Below are 18,592 nucleotides of genomic sequence, written 5' to 3'. Positions count from 1 at the left end.
CCTTCCTTCCTTCCTTCCTTCCTTCCTTCCTTCCTTCCTTCCTTCCTTCCTTCCTTCCTTTCTCTCTTTGTTACTCACTTTCTTTCTTTCTTTCTCTCTCTTTCCTTTCCTTTCTTCTTTCCTCTCTTCTCTCTTCTTCCTTCATCTTCTTTCCCTTCCCTGCCTTGCCCCTTTCTCTTTCTCTCTCTCTCTCTCTCCCACACACACACACACACACACACACACAGAGCGGAAGGCTTCAAGAAGCTGGAGCAAAGAAGGCTGAGTCAGGCACTTTGCTTGGCATAACACTTTTAATCAGGGCAGCAAGGAAATGCTACTAAACAGATTTTCAAGGAGCTGCTGGGGAGGGAGGGAAAGAGGGAGGGAGCAGAAAGACCAGCTGAGCTCCTGCAGAAACCCAGCACAGAAGCTTCAAAGAAGTGGGGGGTGGGGTGGGGAGGATGAATGGGAAAAGTGACATCTCAAAGCCCTCACTGGGTTGCAATCGAGTGTAAATCTTCCAACCGTTGCTGCCACCACCACCATCGCATTCTCCCCATTCCGATCTTTTTCCAAAACCCTTGTGAGAGGCAGAGGGAAGGATTTCTCTTGGGGGTGAGGGAAGCACCCCACCATGCAGGAGACACTGTTGGGGGGGGACCCAGGAGTTCAGTCTGCAGCTGTGGAAACAGAAGAGTGAAACTGCACATCGGACATTAATACAATCGAGAGAGTCCAGAGGTATTTCACGAGAAGAGTCCTCCACTCCTCTACTCACAATAGAATTCCTTATGCCATCAGTCTTGAAATTTTGACAACTTAGACAACTTGTATGACCTAAGGATAGCTCATAAAACTATCTGCTACAATGTCCTACCTGTCAATGGCTACTTCAGCTTCAACCACAACAATACACGAGCAAATAATTGATACAAACTCAAGGTAAACCGCTCCAAACTTGATTGAAGAAAATACGACTTCAGCAACAGAGTGGTCAATGCCTGGAATGCACTACCTGACTCGGTGGTTTCTTCCCCAAACCTCAAAATTTTAAGCTTAGACTGTCTACTGTGGACCTCACCCCATTCCTAAGAGGTCTGTAAGGGGGCGTGCATAAGCGCATCAGCGTGCCTACTGTCCCTGTCCTACTGTCCCCATTTATTCGTATCCTTATCTGAGGTGGGTTTCAGCAGGTTCTGACCAGTTCTGGAGAACCGGTAGCAGAAATTTTGAGTAGTTCAGAGAACCAGTAGTAAAAATTCTGACTGGCTCCACCCCAATCTATTCCCTGCCTCCCAAGTCCCCGCTGATTGGGAGGAAATGGGAATTTTGCAGTATCCTTCCCCTGCCTTGCCCACCAAGCCATGCCCACCAAGCCACACCCACAGAACTGGTAGTAAAACAATTTGAAACCCATCACTGATCCTTATCCTGAATTCATAATACAAGAGCAAACAGTAGATTTAAACTTAATGTTAACCACTTCAATCTTGATTGCAGAAAATATGACTTCTGTAATAGAGTTGTTAATGCCCGGAATGGACTACCTGACTCTGTGGTCTCTTCCCAAAATCCCCAGAAACTATCTACTATTGACCTCACCCCATTCCTAAGAGGTCCGTAAGGGGCGTGCATAAGAGCACAAACGTGCCTATTGTTCCTGTCCTATTGTTTTCTTTCATTATATCCAATTAATATAGTTATTGCATGCTTATGCTTATATATATATAGAATAGAATAGAATTTTTATTGACCAAGTGTGATTGAACACACAAGGAATTTGTCTTGGTGAATATGCTCTCAGTGTACATAAAAGAAAAGATACGTTCATCAAGGTACAACATTTACAACACAAATGATGGTCAATATATCAATATAAATCATAAGGACTGCCAGCAACAAAGTTTCAGTCATACAGTAATAAGTGGAAAGAGATTGGTGATGGGAACGATGAGAAGATTAATAGTAGTGCAGATTTAGTAAATAGTTTGACAGTGTTGAGGGAATTAATTGTTTAGCAGAGTGATGGCCTTTGGGAAAAAACTGTTCTTGTGTCTAGTTGCTTATATATTATATAGTTTATATATTATAAATTTATAGTATAATAAATATATATTATAAATTTATAGTATAACTTATAGTTTATATATTATATAGTTACTTTCCTGCTTATGCTTATATATACTGTTGTGACAAAATAAATAAATAAAAATAAATAATCATGTTTATACATATCTGTTATCTAATACATGCTTGACAAATAAAATAAATGAACAAAATAAAAAAAATCAATAAAATAAAAATAAAGAGGGAATCGAAGGAGGCGTTGAAGGAGAGCTCTCATCAACTTAGAAAAACTTAGAAGGGCAAGACAGAAAAAAAATTCCCCTTTAGGGAAAAAAAAACAGGAAGTCTTTTTGTCTGTTAAGGAAGTAGGCGTGAAAGTCTACTGTTCCAGCTGAGAGAGGAAAAAGCAGAATAATCTTTGGAGATTGAATGAATGGGAAGTGATAACACGTCAGGCTTGTGAGAATGGCCACTGGGGGTTTTAACAGAATAACAGAGTTGGAAGGGACCTTGGAGGTCTTCTAGTCCAACCCCCTGCTGAGGCAGGAAACCCTAGACCATTGCAGACAAAATGATTGTCCAATTTCTTCTTAAAAACCTACAGAGTTTGAGAGCTCACGACTTCTGGAGGCAAGTCATTCCACTCGTTCTAACTGTGAGGGAAGTTTCTCCATAGTTCTAGGTTGCTTCTCTCCTTGATTAGTTTCCACCAGCGATGAAATCCAATTTTTTTTACTACTGTTCTCTGGGCGTGACTTGGTGGGCATGGCGGGGGAAGGATACTGCAAAATCCCCATTCCACCTCACTCCTGGGGGAAGGATATTGCAAAATCCCCATTCCCTCCCTACTCTGAGGCCAGCCAGAGGTGGTATTTGGCAGTTCTCCAAACAATTCAAAATTTCTGCTACCGGTTCTTCGAACTACTCACGAAGCCATGCCCACACAACCAGTAGTAAAAAAATTTGAATCCTACCACTGCCTACAAGGTCCCTTCCAACTCTGTTAATCTGTTAATAAAAACCCAAATATGGTCAAGGACTACCCATAGTTTGGGAAAAGTTCAGAAGAACCTGGGATCAGAACAACTCATGGGTTATGTTTGTCCATAGAATTTGACTTGGTGAGCCCTGTATTTATGCTCGTAGGTCTTTGGGCCATCTTCTCCTTGGGAACCAAAGAGAGGACCCGAAAGTGTTTTTTTCAAAAGGCAACTGGACTTCATTTGTTTATTTTTTATTTATTTTATTTATTTATTTATTTATTTATTTATTTATTAATCATATTTATATACCGCCCTATCTCCCGAAGGACTCAGGGCGGTTCACAGGCACTTAAAAAACACATAAATACAGAATAAAAACAGTTTAAAAAACTTATTATAAAGCCCGTTAATTAAAATGTACAAATAAAACCTAATTAAAACCCATAAATTTAAAATCTAGCTCAGTCCTGCACAATTAAATAAATATGTTTTAAGCCCGCGGCGGAAGGTCCGAAGGTCCGGAAGCTGACGGAGTCCGGGGTAGTTCGTTCAAAGGGTGGGAGCCCCACAGAAGGCCCTTCCTGGGCGTCGCCAGGCAACATTGCCTCGCTGACGGCACCCTGAGGAGACCCTCTCTGTGAGGCGCAGGTCGGTGAGAGGTATTCGGTAGCAGAAGGCGGTCCCGTAAATAACCCGGCCCAATGCCATGGGCGCTTTAAAGGTGGTCACCAAAACCTTGAAGCGCACCGGAAGGCCACAGGTAGCCAGTGCAGTCTGCGCAGGATGGGTGTTATCACGGGAGCCACGAGGGCTCCATCTATCACCAGCGCAGCCGCATTCTGGACTAACTGCAGCCTCCGGATGCCCTTCAAGGAGCCCCATGTGAGAGCATTGCAGTAATCCAGGCGAGGCGTCACGAGTGCGTGGTGACCGTGCATAGGGCATCCCGGTCCAGAAAGGCGCAACTGGCGTACCAAGGCGAACCTGGTAGAACGCTCTCCTGGAGGCGGCCGTCAAATGGTCTTCTAGAGACAGCCGTTTGTCCAGGAGGCGCCTAAGTTGCGGACCCTCTCCATCGGGGCCAATGACTCGCCACCGATGGTCAGCCGGATTAAGCTGACTGTACCGGGATGCGGCATCCACAGCCACTCTGTCTTGGCGGGATTGAGCTTGAGCCTGTTTCTCCCCATCCAGACCCGTCGGCCTCCAGACACGGGACAGCACTTGATAACCGTTGGGGTGGTCCGGTGTAAAAGTACAGCTGGGTGTCATCCGCATACAGCTGGTACTTCACACGAAACCACTGATGATCTCACCCAGCGGCTTCATGTAGATGTTAAACAGAAGGCGAGAGGATCGACCCCTGCGGCACCCACAAGTGAGGCGCCTCGGGCCGACCTCTGCCCCCTGTCAGCACAGACTGCGACCGGTCGGAGAGATGGGAGAGAACCACCGATAAGCGGTGCCTCCACTCCCAATCCTCCAACCGCGCAGCAGGATACCATGGTCGATGGTATCGAAAGCCGCTGAGAGGTCTAATAGGACCAGGGCAGAGGGCAACCCCTATCCCTGGCCCTCCAGAGATCATCCACCAACGCGACCAAAGCCGTCTCCGTGCTGTAACCGGGCCGGAAACCGGACTGGAGCAGGTCTAGATAGACAGCTTCATCCAGATGCAAGGAAACTGATATGCCACCATACTCTCTACAACCTTCGCGGGCGAAGGTTGGAACAGACGATAATTACCTAAAACAGCGGGTCAGGAAGGCTTCTTGAGGAGGGCCTCACCACCGCCTCTTTCAAGGCGGCCAGAAAGACACCCTCCACCAAAGAAGCGATCGTAATCGCCTGGAGCCAGCCTCGTGTGACCTCCCGGTGGCCAGCACCAGCCAGGAGGTGCACGGGTCCAGTAAACATGTGGTGGCATTCAACCTACCCAGCAACCTGTCCATGTCCTCAGGAGCCACAGGGTCAAACTCATCCCAAACAATATCGCCAAGACCACCCTCGAGCATCTCACCCGCATCACGCAATCTTGGTCCAACCCATCCCGAGCTGAGCGATTTTATCGTATAGATAACCGTTAAACTCCTCAGCACGTCCCTGCAGCGGGTCATCCCGCTCCCCTGGTGTGGGAGGCGAGTCACCCAAACAGGGCGGCTGGGCGGTTATCTGCCGATGCAATGAGGAGGCGTAGCTACGCCTCGCTTCCCTCAATGCCACTAGGTAAGTCCTAGTATAGGACTTCACTAGTGTCGATCAGCTTCGAGCGGCTAGACCTCCAGGAACTCTCTAGGCGTCTTCTCCGGCGCTTCATCCTCTCAGCTCCTCGGAGAACCAAGGGCGGTTGGGACCTGCGCCGGGTCAGAGGCCGCAAAGGCACGACACGGTCTAAGGCCCCGCGCGGCCCGTTCCCAGGCCGCACAAGTTCCTCAGCCGAGCCGTGAGCCAGACCCTCAGGAAGCGGCCCAAGCTCCGTCCGGAACCCATCAGGGTCCATCAGGCGCCTGGGGCGGAACCAGCGTGTCGGCTCCGCCTCCCTGCGGTGGTGAATGGCGGTCAGAAAGTCCAGGCGAAGAAGAGAGTGATCTGACCATGACAAAGGTTCGATGACTATTTCCTTTAAGTCCAGATCTCTCAACCACTGACCAGAGAGAAAAATCAGGTCCAGAGTGCCACCCCCAATGTGAGTAGGACCATCAACTACTTGGGTCAGATCCAAGGCCGTCATGGAAGCCATGAACTCCCGAGCTGCCGTCGATGATGAGCCAGAAGATGGCAAGTTAAAGTCCCCCATGACTAAGAGTCTGGGGGTCTCAACTGCCACCCCAGCCAGCATCTCCAGCAGCTCGGGTAGGGCAGCTGTCACGCAGCAAGGAGCCAGGTACGTGATCAGCAAGCCCATCTGACACCTACGACCCCATCTCACAAAGAGGGATTCACACCCGGCAATCTGAGGTACAGTGGTCTCCCTCGGCTCTAGACTCTCTCTAATCACAACCGCCACCCCCCCACCCCTACCCTGGGCCCTCGGCTGATGGAATGCACGGAAACCCGGCATTGTGTTTACTTATTTGTAAACACAACAGTATATATAAGTATAAGCATGAAATAACCATACGAATTGGATACAATCAAAGGAAACAATAGGACAGGAACGGTAGGCACGCTGGTGCTCTTATGCACGCCCCTTACAGACCTCTTAGGAATGGGGTGAGGTCAACAGTAGACAGTCTTTGGTTAAAGCTTTGGGGATTTTGGGAAGAGACCACAGAGTCAGGTAGTGCATTCCAGGCATTAACAACTCTGTTACTGAAGTCATATTTTCTGCAATCAAGATTGGAGCGGTTCACATTAAGCTTAAATCTATTGTGTGCTTGTGTAATGTTGCGATTGAAGCTGAAGTAGTCTTCGGCAGGAAGGACATTGTAGCGGATGATTTTATGAGTTATATTCAGGTCATGCCGAAGGCTTGAAGGGGTTTCGTTTCTCATCCAAGAAGCTTCTTCAGTTCTGAACTGAATCGAAGAAGCTTCTCAGATGAGAAGCAAAACCTCTTCAATGAAAAAAAAAACACAAAGGAAAGTCCAATTGCCTTTTGGAAAAAGCACTTTTAGGACAACCATGACCCGGATGACTGAGAACCTCCGTAGATAAAGAGATAGAAAGACCTCTGCCTTGGATAAAAACCAGTGTCTCCAGATTAGAAAAGTATGGTTTCTAACCATTTCTGGTGATGAGCAAAGAGATCATCAGATGTCCTGGGTGTGTCAAACCACCATGCTCTTGCAATTTAAACCAAATCATATGAAATTGTGCCGTTTCTTTTCTGAGGCAACAGCGGTAGAAATCTTGCAAAATTTGCAGATCTTGTGAAATGCTAACAACTTCAGAGATTTCTACATACATTCATTGCCAAGTGAAATCACATGCCTCATGTTTCTTAAAAAGAAGAAACAACCGAAGGAATATTAACACAGAAGATCCTCTATGTTCAAGTCCCTGTCGTGTCCCACTCCTCCGCTGACGGCCGGGTCAGGGAAATCCGAATCAGGCATGCCTCTGTAGCTCTGCCCAAAGTCCTAGCAAAGTCCTCAGGGCAGGCAGGAGACCAGAAAGTGACTTCAGCAAGATATGTTTAGACTTTGCCTGACTCAGAGAATGCCAGAAAGCAGGTCCTTTATATAGGCCATGGGGTGTGGCTCCATGACTCAGCACTTATCCAGGCCTGCTTCTCCCTTCCTTCTGTCGCCGCCACCTATCAAGTCTTCTGACGCGAGGGTCACTCCAGTCTGCAGCTGTTGGCAATTGACCTCCCTCAGGCTCACATGCTGTGGAGGAGGGGGAGGGGTCTAGTTGCTCCGTTTGCCTGGGCATGGAGCCAGAGCTGGGGGCTGGAGGTACTTCTTCCTCCTCAGCCTGTCTGGGAATGGAGCCAGGGCTGGGGCCGGGAGGCATACTAGGACATTCCTCCGTGTTCGGAAGCAGATAAGAAGGCCCCGGCTGTGGTGAGATCGGACGAGACACAACAGTCCCATCTCGGCCAGATGTTATCCTTTTTATTGTTGCGTTTATCTTCCTTTTGGCATACAGGTAGTCCTCCACTTACAACGGTTCATTTAGTGACTGTTCGAAGTTATAACATTGCAGGAAAAAGTGACTTATGACCAGGGGTGAAATCCAGCAGGTTCTGACAGATTCTGGAGAACCGGTAGTAGAAATTTTGAGTAGTTTGGAGAACTGGCAAATACAACCTCTGGCTGGCCCCAGAATGGGGTGGGAATGGAGATTTTGCAATATCCTTCCCCCAGGAGTGGGGGTGGGAATGGAGATTTTGCAGTATCCTTCCTTTGCCAAACCCACCAAGTCATGCCCACAAAACTGGTAGTAATAAAATTTGGATTTCACCACTGCTTATGACTGTTTTCGACCCTTACGACCATTGCAACATACCCAGGGTGCCATGATCAGAATTTAGATGCTTGCCAACTGACTCATATTTATGACGGTCATAGTGTTCCGGGGTCATGTGTGATCTCCTTCTGCGACCTTCTGACAACCATGGGGAAGCCAAATGCACTTAACATACTTTTTTCACTGCTGTTCTAAACTCTGAACAGTCACTAAAGGAATGGTTGTAAGTCGAGGACTACCTGGGCTGGTTGTCAAGCATTGTGTTTGTCAAAGATCTGAATTCTGATCATGCGAGTATGGGGATGCTAGGGTGGTCATAAGCGCAGGACCGGTTGTAAATCACTTTTTCTTGTGCAGTTGTAACTTTGTACATGTCGTGTCCCACTCCTCCGCTGACGGCCGGGTCAGGGAAATCCGAATCAGGCGTGCCTCTGCAGCTCTGCCAAAGTCCTAGCAAAGTCCTCAGGGCAGGCAGGAGACCAGAAAGTGACTTCAGCAAGATATGTTTAGACTTTGCCTGACTCAGAGAATGCCAGAAAGCAGGTCCTTTATATAGGCCAGGGGGTGTGGCTCCATGACTCAGCACTTATCCAGGCCTGCCCCTCCCTTCCTTCTGTTGCCTCCGTCTATCAAGTCTTCTGACGCGAGGATCACTCCAGTCTGCAGCTGTTGGCAATTGACCTCCCTCAGGCTCACATGCTGTGGAGGAGGGGGAGGGGTCTAGTTGCTCCGTTTGCCTGGGCATGGAGCCAGAGCTGGGGGCTGGAGATACTTCCTCCTCTTCAGCCTGTCTGGGCATGGAGCCAGGGCTGGGGCCGGGAGGCATACTAGAACATTCCTCCGTGTTCGGAAGCAGATAAGAAGGCCCTGGCTGAGGTGAGATTGGACGAGACACAACAGTACGGTTGCTAAGCAAACTTTGTAACTCAAGGACTACCTGTAGGAAGGAAACCTGAGGGGGCAGGGTGGGAAGCATGAAAAAGTATAATGGAAAATACCTTTGAGAAAATCGCTGTTTTGGGGGTTTTGCGCATAAAAATTGAGTAACGAATAAAGCTGAGGTTTGACGTTAATGCCTTATTCCATTGCACCAAAGGGAGTCAGAAGTCAATGCCTTTCTTTTTTCTTTTTTCTCCCTGTTTTTCCCTGCTCTTCTCTTCACTTTTACTTTTGTATTTTCTTTGTATGCTATATTGTAAAATTAATAAGGCATTAGATATCAGAGAGCATCTTACAAAAGGTAGAAAAACCTACTCACCAGTCACTCTAAGTCTAGAATTTGCCGGTGGTTCCAAATCTGCAAGGGAAAAAGAAGGAAAAAAAAATAGGAAAGAAAATGAAACAAGAAATTCTTACTGGATGCTGGATTAATTAGGCTGTCCAATCTCGTCTTAAAAACTCAAGCAAAGAGGACGACTCGGGAGTAGGGACAAGAGATGATTGGCCCCTCCCATAAGGCTTAAAAGACCAGCAATGGCGTTTGGGCTTTGCCGGAAAACAACGTTGGTAGCTTCGTCTTCTTCTTCATGTACGTCTTGCATTTATTTCTGTGACTTCTGAACGTTTGTCAAGAAAGGCCTTTGGCTGTTTGCCTAATTGGATCAAGGTTTGCAATAGGACGGAGGAATTTGTGTTGGGAGGAATTTGCTTTAATTTAGTTGAACTACGCTGGGAATGAAGTAATTCTCAGCTGTTCAAATAAAGTTTGTCTGCTTTTTCACTGACTGAGTTTCCTACTACCTACTGGGGCCTGGGTCACAACAGAGATTGAGAAACACTGGAGTAATATCCTGCAATAATCCTCCAAGCCATTTGGCCAGATTGCGGTTATAGACATACGGTTGGTCGCTCTAATAAACCAGGATCCTTCCTGTGATTCTTCTGCTCCCTATTGTCCTTACCAATGACTTTCCTCAAGATGCCGCTTGGGAAATGGCGGCTGTGGTCGTCTCCTCACATACACTTCGGTGTCAGCAGTCTCCTGCACTGCTTGCTCTGCAAGGCAATGGAGAAAAAAAAAATCCTAAATAAAAGAGGTTAATTCACACTCGGCCATCTCAGGAAACCCAAGATCTACAGGTTAACATTCTACATTCCTAAGTGCTAACCTGCTCAGAAAGAAGAAAAGTGCTTGCAAAGCGTGGGATTTATTTATTTATTTTACATAAAGGCATAAAAAACATTTCACATGCATGTATTCCAAAAATATTTTGCATGAGAACCAGTTTGGTGTTGCAGTTAAGGACCCAGCTAGCAACCAGGAGATGGTGAGTTCCAGTCCTGTTTTAGGCATGAAAGCCAGCTGGGTGACTTTGAGCCAATCACCAGGAGACGGTGAGTTCTAGTCCTGTTTTAGGCATGAAAACCGGCTTGTTTGGTGACTTTGAGCCAATCACCAGGAGATGGTGAGTTCTAGGCCTGCCTTAGGCATAAAAGCCAGCTGGGTGACTTTGGAACAATCACCAGGAAATGGTGAGTTCTAGTTCTGATTTAGCCATGAAAGCTAGCTGGGTGACTTTGGACCAATCACCAGGAGATGGTGAGTTCTAGTCCTGCCTTACTGGATGACTTCAGGTCCATCCCTTTCTCTCTTTCAGCCCAACCCACCTCACAGGGTGTGGAGAAAATAGGAGGAGGAATTAGGCAGGTTCAATGCTTTGAGTTACTTATGAAGTAATAACAGAGGGATAAGCATCTAATCAACAAATACAATAAATATAGCTTTAATCTTTGGATCACTGGCTCAATGAGCCCCTTTATAATTCCACCATCATCAAAAGATAAATGAAGGTAACCCAGATGGGCAGAAGATGGAGGGGCTTTGGAGGGGGCTTCCATAAAGTGCTATCAGTGCTCAGTGAACACGGATGAACTGATCCAGGGTTGGTATCCTTCCATTTCCCCCAGTTACTAAACTACTCCATGTTATTCCAGTTCAATGTTTTTTTTTTAGCTATAGTCTGTTCACATTTATTGGAATAACACTATCTATAGTCTGTTGTTCATTATTTATTAGAATAACATCATAGAAAGACTTTAGAAATCTCTTTCTCAGGTCTTTTCCATTATGTTACTCCAACAAATACCGCATTCCTTCTATTATGAGGCACAGTCAAGACTCCCGTCCCAAAACAATGATGGGAAAGTTTACACATTTTTTTAAGAAAACAAAACGGTCATTTTTTTTTTCAGGAAGTGGCAGACAAAAGTTCAACCAGAGCGAAAAATTAATGATTGTGGAATGTTTACATCCTCCTCAAAATTGATGGATCTAGAGGGGAGGGGGATGAGCTGAGGGCATTGTTGAGAATGGCCTTGAGATTAAGAAGGGGCCAAAATATCACTGGTTATTTACACCAGATCAGCATTATCAGATGGTACTGCATAGGTAGATTTAAATTCTGGTTAATCCTGTAAATCATTTAAAGGGAGAATTGTTGCATCCAGCAAATCATAATAAGAAGGTAGCTCAAGTTGTGCACGCTTGCTGTGTGTTTAAGGACTTGCAGAGTCTCACAAACACACCTTGTTTCTTTCTTTTTAATTTTTTTAAATTTTAAATACAAATAATACAAACATAGTACCTGTACGTATACATCTAAATGCAAAAAAAAGAAAGAAAGAAAAAGAAAGAAAGGCAAAAAATACAAATATTACAGTGCATATACCCCGAGATCATTTTTTTTCTTATATTTCTTCTTCTATAACAAATAAAAGATATACAATATATTCCAATTGTGCCATTATCCACTCCAAAACAACATATATTCTTGAGTAGGTTTATTCCCTTTGCCTTCTACCAACACTGATTTTATAAAATCCACACACACCCCCATTTCATTATAATAGTTTGCTTTAATCATCGTTTTTTAAAATTTAATTTCTGTTGTTAATTCATGGTCGCCATGCTCCAAATTTCATTTCTTTGACTATCACTCACTCTTCTTTCACCCATTTCTTTGACTATCCCAATTTCGTCCCCAATACTTAGCCATCACTATTCTAGCTGCCATTATCAAATTTATAATCAATTCTTTTTTTGTTTCATTTATATCCAGTGGTGGGATTCAGCCAGTTCGCATCACTTCGGGAGAACCGATTGTTAACTTTCTGAGCAATTTGGTGAACTGGTTATTGGAAGAAATCATTAGGGCAGAGAACCGGTTGTTAAATTATTTGAATCCCATCACTGTTTATATCCCGTTTTTCCACCAGCAACAGTAATGCAATTCTCGGCGACATATCTAAATTTACATTCAAAAGCGCTCTAATTTCTCTAAACACCATGTCCCAAAAATATGGGACATGGTGTTTAGAAAAACGCACCTTGTTTTAATAACCCACTCCTGAATCCAGGATGGGAGATCTGTTTAATACATAAATACATTTTTTTTCCTCAACCAGAAGGAGTTTCCAGATGTGATGGCTTCCCCATAACATAATCCACCATTGGCTATGCAGTTGAAATCCCACACAACTGGAAAACTAGGGGGAAAAAATTGCACAAAGTTTCTTGTGCGGATTGATCTGGAAGTTTGGGACAGTCACCATATCTATGAAAATATGAGAACAGAGCTTTAGACCACCAGCAAGCATTTTATGGACCCAAGTTGTTCCTAAATCTTTTCAGTGTTTAAGTCAAAAAATAACAATGCAATTTACTAGTGATTTAAAATAAGAAAATATAATAATCTATCTGCCAAACTTAAAAACTGGACAAGAGGACTGAAAATGATGGCTAAATCTTGCAGTGACAGGAATACCACACTATCATGTTCCTTTGTCTCTTGCAGGTTGAATTCTGCATTTTTAATATGGGGATCAGACCACAAACATATTGGCTATCCATATTATACACAAATTAACTGCTGGATGAATTCCGTTCCCAAAAATTGAGGAGAAAGTAATTAATATAACCAACCAACATGTGAATCTCTTTCCTCAATTCCAGTGATCTTGCGCCTTGCCTTGGATTCTAAGTCCCATCTTCCTAGCCACAAGTGGCTGAGGGGAATGGTATTATATAGTCCAAAAATAGGAGGGAGCCAAACCAGGCAAAAGATAGATTCTCTAGACATGCAAACACGCTCAATGATTCTTTGACCACCCATGAAATTTGGGATGCCAACAAGGACTCACCAATCTCATCCTGGATATTCTGCTGAGCAGTATGATGAGCTCTCTCCTGTTTAACAAACAGAGAAGATGGGAAAGAGAGAAGAAAGACAGACATGAGTTGGAAGCTTTAGAACATAGAATCATAGATCTGGAAGGGACCTTGGAGGTCTTCTAGTCCAGGAATCTCCAACCTTGGCAACTTTAAGACTGGTGGACTTCAACTCACAGAGTTCCTCAGCCAGCAAAGCTGTCTTCAAGTTGCCAAGGTTGGAGATCCCTGTTTTAGTCCAACTGCCTGCTGAAGGCAGGAACCAAGTTACGCCATTCCAGTCAAATGGCCGTCCAGTCTCTTTTGAAAAACTTCCAATTGATGGAGCAGCACCCACAACTCCAAGAGACAAGCTATTCCATTGATTAATCGTTCTTATTGTCAGAAAATTTCTCCTTATTTTTAAGTTGGATCTCTCCACAACAAGCTTCCCTCCATATTTTTTGTCCTGCCATCTCTAAACGAGGCTGCCAACAGGGTGAAAATTTCAACCAGCACAATTAGCAACGGAAATATTGTTCATCAGAGTCCCATATTTCTGCAGGGCGTCAAGTTTGGGGAAAACTGGTTTATGTCTTCTGAGATGGCTAGTGTTTTTTCTTCTTCTTCTTCCAATCATGGCTTTAGGTGAAATCTGAACGGAACCTCTTCAGATTTCACCTTCCCAGTTGAAGGTTTTTTTAAAAAAATATATATTTATACATTTTTTCTTAAATATACATAAGAGCTTAATGTATAGGGTATTTTCTGGGTCTATTTGCTTATACACAGCAGTGGGATTCACTGGTTGTAACAACCGGTTCATTTCGTATGCCCTCTGGAGGCCGGAAATGGGCCTGTTTCCGGACTTCCGGTAGGCCCATTTTTCACCCTTTCCAGGCTCTGTAGGCTTTCCCGGTGCCTCCAGGAGGGGAAAAATGGCCTCCCCTGGGCACTGGAGGCCCTCCAGAGGCCAGAAACAGCCTCATTTTCGGACTTCCGGTACTTGTAGTAGGCCCATTTTTCTTGCTCCCCACGCTCCAGAGGTTTTCCTGGAACCTCCAGAAGGGCAAAAATGGCCTCCCCTGGGCACTGGAGGCCCTCTGGAGGCTGGAAACAGGCCCGTTTTTGGACTTCCGGTAGGCCTGTTTTTCGCCTTCCCAGAGCCTCTGTGCACACCTGGCATCCAAAATGGGCTGCATGGAGATTCTGGGAGGGGCGCAACTTGGTGGGTGGGTCAGCTAGTCTTTGGAACAACCGGTTTGCCGAACCAGATTAAAATTAACATCCGGTTCGCTCGAACCGGTCTTAAACTGGCTGAATCCCACTCCTGCTTATACAACATAGTAAAATGGTATCATAATATAATTATAATAGTATTAATCACAATAGTAGTAACATTTACTTGTTTATAATAATAATCTTTCATCAATTACTTATATATCTTTTCCCCTCTATTTTCTACCTCTTTCAGATCAGGGGTCTCCAACCTTGATCCCTTTAAGACTTGTGGACTTCAACTCCCAGAGTCCCTCAGCCAGCAAAGCTGGCTGAGGAACTCTGGGAGTTGAAGTCCACAAGTCTTAAAGGGACCAAAATTGGAGATCCCTGTTTTAGATAAAACCACTGGTTATCTAACCACTGATAAAAAGATCCCGTGTTGAAAAGTATTCTGCTTCTTCCTTATCATTTTATTTTTAGTGTCAATCTGTCCATCTCCGCACAATCTAGTATTTTTTAAAAATATTTTTCTTAAAAAATATGTTTTTAAAGTTAAAAGGAGAGGAAAATGCAAAAAAAAAAAAAAAAGGTGGTAAGCATTTTGGTTTCCCTAAAGCTTCTTTGGTGCTAAATACATTAGAGTGACTCCAGTTTGACCCGCTTCAGGCTGGGCCTTTTAAAGGCATGGCTGGTATGCTGGTTGAATATCGGATCTGTCTGCAGGAAGGCAGCCCAAGATTCCTGCAGAAGGTTAACTGAAATTTAATGCTAGCAAAGGAACTGCCGCCCCCTGCTAGACCAACTTCTTCATTTATGCTCTCCCATCTACCTATCATGAAGTTTTCAGGGAAATTGAGAAATTGAGCAAACCGAAACAGTCAGAATGGTAACTACTCCATGGAAAAAGTGGGTATAAAATACAGGATAGGATAGACACAGGTAGTTTTTGGATGAGCAAATAGAGGCAGTCAGAGCCGGAATACTGGAAGCAGAAGGAGTTATTAACTTGATGTGGACCATTTCTGCAAACATTATTATTACCCCATGGTGGCGCAGTGATCAGAATGCAATATTGCAGGCTACTTCTGCTGACTGCCGGCTGACTGCAATTTGGGAGTTTGAATCGCACCAGGCTCAGCCTTCCATTCTTCCAAGACCGGTACAATGGGGACCCAGATTGTTGGGGGACAATATGCTTGCTCTGTAAACTGCTTAGAGTAAAGCACTGTGAAGTGACATATAAGTCTAAGTCAGTGGTTCCCAACCAGTGTGCCGCGGCACTAAGGGGTGCCGTGAGATCTTTTGAGGGTGCCGGGAACTTTTGAGCTACGGAGATTTTAAATATCTATTTCCTTATAAGGGTGCCGGGAACTTTTGAAAGGCTTTCCAAGGGTGCCTCAAACAAGAAAAGGTTGTGCCTCAAACAAGAAAAGGTTGGGAACCACTGGTCTAAGTGCTACTGCGAAGGGAGGGAGGGAAGGAAGGAAGGAAGCTATGTTGGTGCAGTGGTTAAAGTGCTGTATTGCAGGCTAACTCTGCCCACAGCCAGGAAGTTCGATCCTGACCGGCTCAAGGTTAACTCAGCCTTCCATCTTTCCGGGGTGGGTAAAATGGGGCCCCCGATTGTTGGGGGAGGGCAAGTGGCTGACTCTGTAAACTGAGAGAGCACTGAACAGCACTGTAAAGTGGTATATAAGTGCTATTGCTATTGCTATTGCTAACTGACAAGTGAGGTTCTAGTTAGGGTAAAGGAGAGAGAAAATCTTCAGAGGGTTAAAGAAAGAACTCTAAATACACCTCTGTTTTCCTCTGGTTGGAAATATATCATCTGACGATGGGCTAATGATTATCGGTAATGAAACAATGCAAGAGACCAAAACAGGAACAATTTGGTAGTACAAACATTCAGTTAATAACATCCCCGGGATATGTGCTTCATGTTCATTTTTATTAAACCCTAGAAACATGATTTTTTTGATTAAAAAAAAATAATCCGTCTTAAGAGAACCTTTGCCTGTCCTATGGTTGAACTCTAAAATGCATCCATGACCTTGATTCAATATATAAATGCACTGGAGGTTTTTTAAAGAAGAGAATGGATGGCCATTTGCCTGAAATGCTATAGGGCAGGGGTCTCCGACCTTGGCAACTTTAAGCCTGGTGGACTTCAACTCCCAGAATTCCCCAGCCAGCAAAGCTGGCTGGGGAATTCTGGAAGTTGAAGTCCGCCAGGCTTAAAGTTGCCAAGGTCGGTGACCTCTGCTATAGGGTTTCCTGGTTGAGCAGTGGGTTGGACTAGAAGACCTCCAAGGACCCTGTTCCAATGATTTATGGAAGAGTTTAGATACCTTCAAGCTAAGATCTGGCATGTTTAACTATGGCTTGTGGAATAAGCCACATCAAGGTGGATTCATGGAACACACCAAGTCATAAACCCACAATTTACAAACCAGATTTGAGTCTAGAATGTATGGTTTCTTCTCTGCAGGCCACAGGGCCTTTAACCAGACCTAAGCAGGGTCTGTTCAGTGATTTAGTGGTCTTCCTTCTAGTGCCAAGAAAGACCAGAAGGTGTATTAAGGGGTCATGCTGAAACAGATATGAAGGGTGTGATAAATATTCCATGGCGGCCAACTCTATAATCTGGATGTCCATTTTAGGAGAACATGGCTTTAGGACCATTAAAGTTGGGCTGAACTTCAAATAGACTCTTCGGGATTTTTCTCACCAAGACAGGCAAGGATTTGTACTACATCAGCCAGCAGATTTGCAAATAACTAAATGGTTAGTTAATTAAATAGCAGGAAAACCTTCTGTCTTGTTAAATATATATGGATAAGTTATGAGATGCAGTTGTCTTAATGAATCTTCTTGCAGAGATGCAGGGCAGTTATAGGGTTTATATGTTGTGCTAAGAGGTAATTTACCTAATCATGGTTTGCTGGTTATATTCACACAACCTGCTAAGCCATTAAATCTGACACAACCCAGGTTAACCACACCCCATTCTGTAATCATTTAATATGCTATGCCCAAAGAAGAGGGGGTTGCCACAAAGAAGAGCGCATCTCAGTGGTGGGATTCAGCCAGTTCGCACCACTTCGGGAGAACCGGTTGTTAACTTTCTGAGCAGTTTGCTGAACTGGTTGTTGGAAGAAATCATTAGGGCAGAGAACCGGTTGTTAAAATATTTGAATCCCACCACTGGCGCATCTCCATAGCATCTGACTAGCATTCTGGGAGTTGAAGTCCACCAGGCTTAAAGTTGCCAAGGTTGGTGACCCCTTCTATAGGGTTTCAGGACAAGAAGCGATGGATGGAAATTAATCAAGGAGAGAAGCAATCTAGAACTAAGGAGAAATTTCCTGACAGTGGGAACAATTAATCAGTGGAACGACTGGCCTCCAGAAATTGCGAATGCTCCAACACTGGAAGTTTTTAAGAAGAGATTGGATAGCCGTTTGTCTGAAATGGTATACGGTTTCCTGCCTGAACTAGGGGTTGGACTAGAAGATCTCCAAGATCCCTTCCAACTCTGTTATTCTGTTTCTAAAAAAAACCTATACAATGGCTTAAGGATGAGGAGTCATAATACAAGCACCAAAGAGAGTATCTAGGTTTTTCACCATGTGCTGAACCACAAATAAACTCAACCCAAAATTTGCCTACTTGTAGTCAAGACCATATTTTTTTCCCCATGGTAACATAAGCAATCAGAAAACATGAATGAAACCACCTGAGTGCTTTGGAATTGTGATTTTGGGGGGGAAAATAGTTCACTGCCAAAAGAACAAATAATAAAAACCAAATTACTTGCAAAAAAAACCCTAAACAAGCCCTAGTATTGAAGCTAAAGCTTAACTATTTTGGACGATTGGGAAATTAAGAGTCCCTAGAGAAGACGTTGGTTCTTGCAAAAAAAATTTCAAGCACTTGGAAAAGCGGTCAGCAGAAGACACTAATGCCACCATCCTGACTTTACCAGATCTTGGGAAACGATGTCCTTCTTCAACTCATGAACATTCAAAAAAGCGGTTGAATAATGGAACAACAAAAATGCAAGCTGTGACCCAACAATCCATGTGTAGCAGAGGTGAGTTTCAGCAGCTTCTGAAGAACCTGAAGAACCCGGTAGTGGAAATTCTGAGTCGTTCAGAGAACCGGTAAATACCACCTCTGACTGGCCCCGCCCCCATCTATTCTCTGCCCCCGGAGTCCCAGCTGATTGGGAGGAAATGGGGATTTTGCAGTATCCTTCCCTGGAGTGGGGTGGAATTTT

The sequence above is a fragment of the Ahaetulla prasina genome, chromosome 14 (genome assembly GCF_028640845.1).
Source record: "Ahaetulla prasina isolate Xishuangbanna chromosome 14, ASM2864084v1, whole genome shotgun sequence".
Taxonomy (NCBI): domain Eukaryota; kingdom Metazoa; phylum Chordata; class Lepidosauria; order Squamata; family Colubridae; genus Ahaetulla; species Ahaetulla prasina.
Note: the sequence above shows the minus strand (reverse complement) of the source record.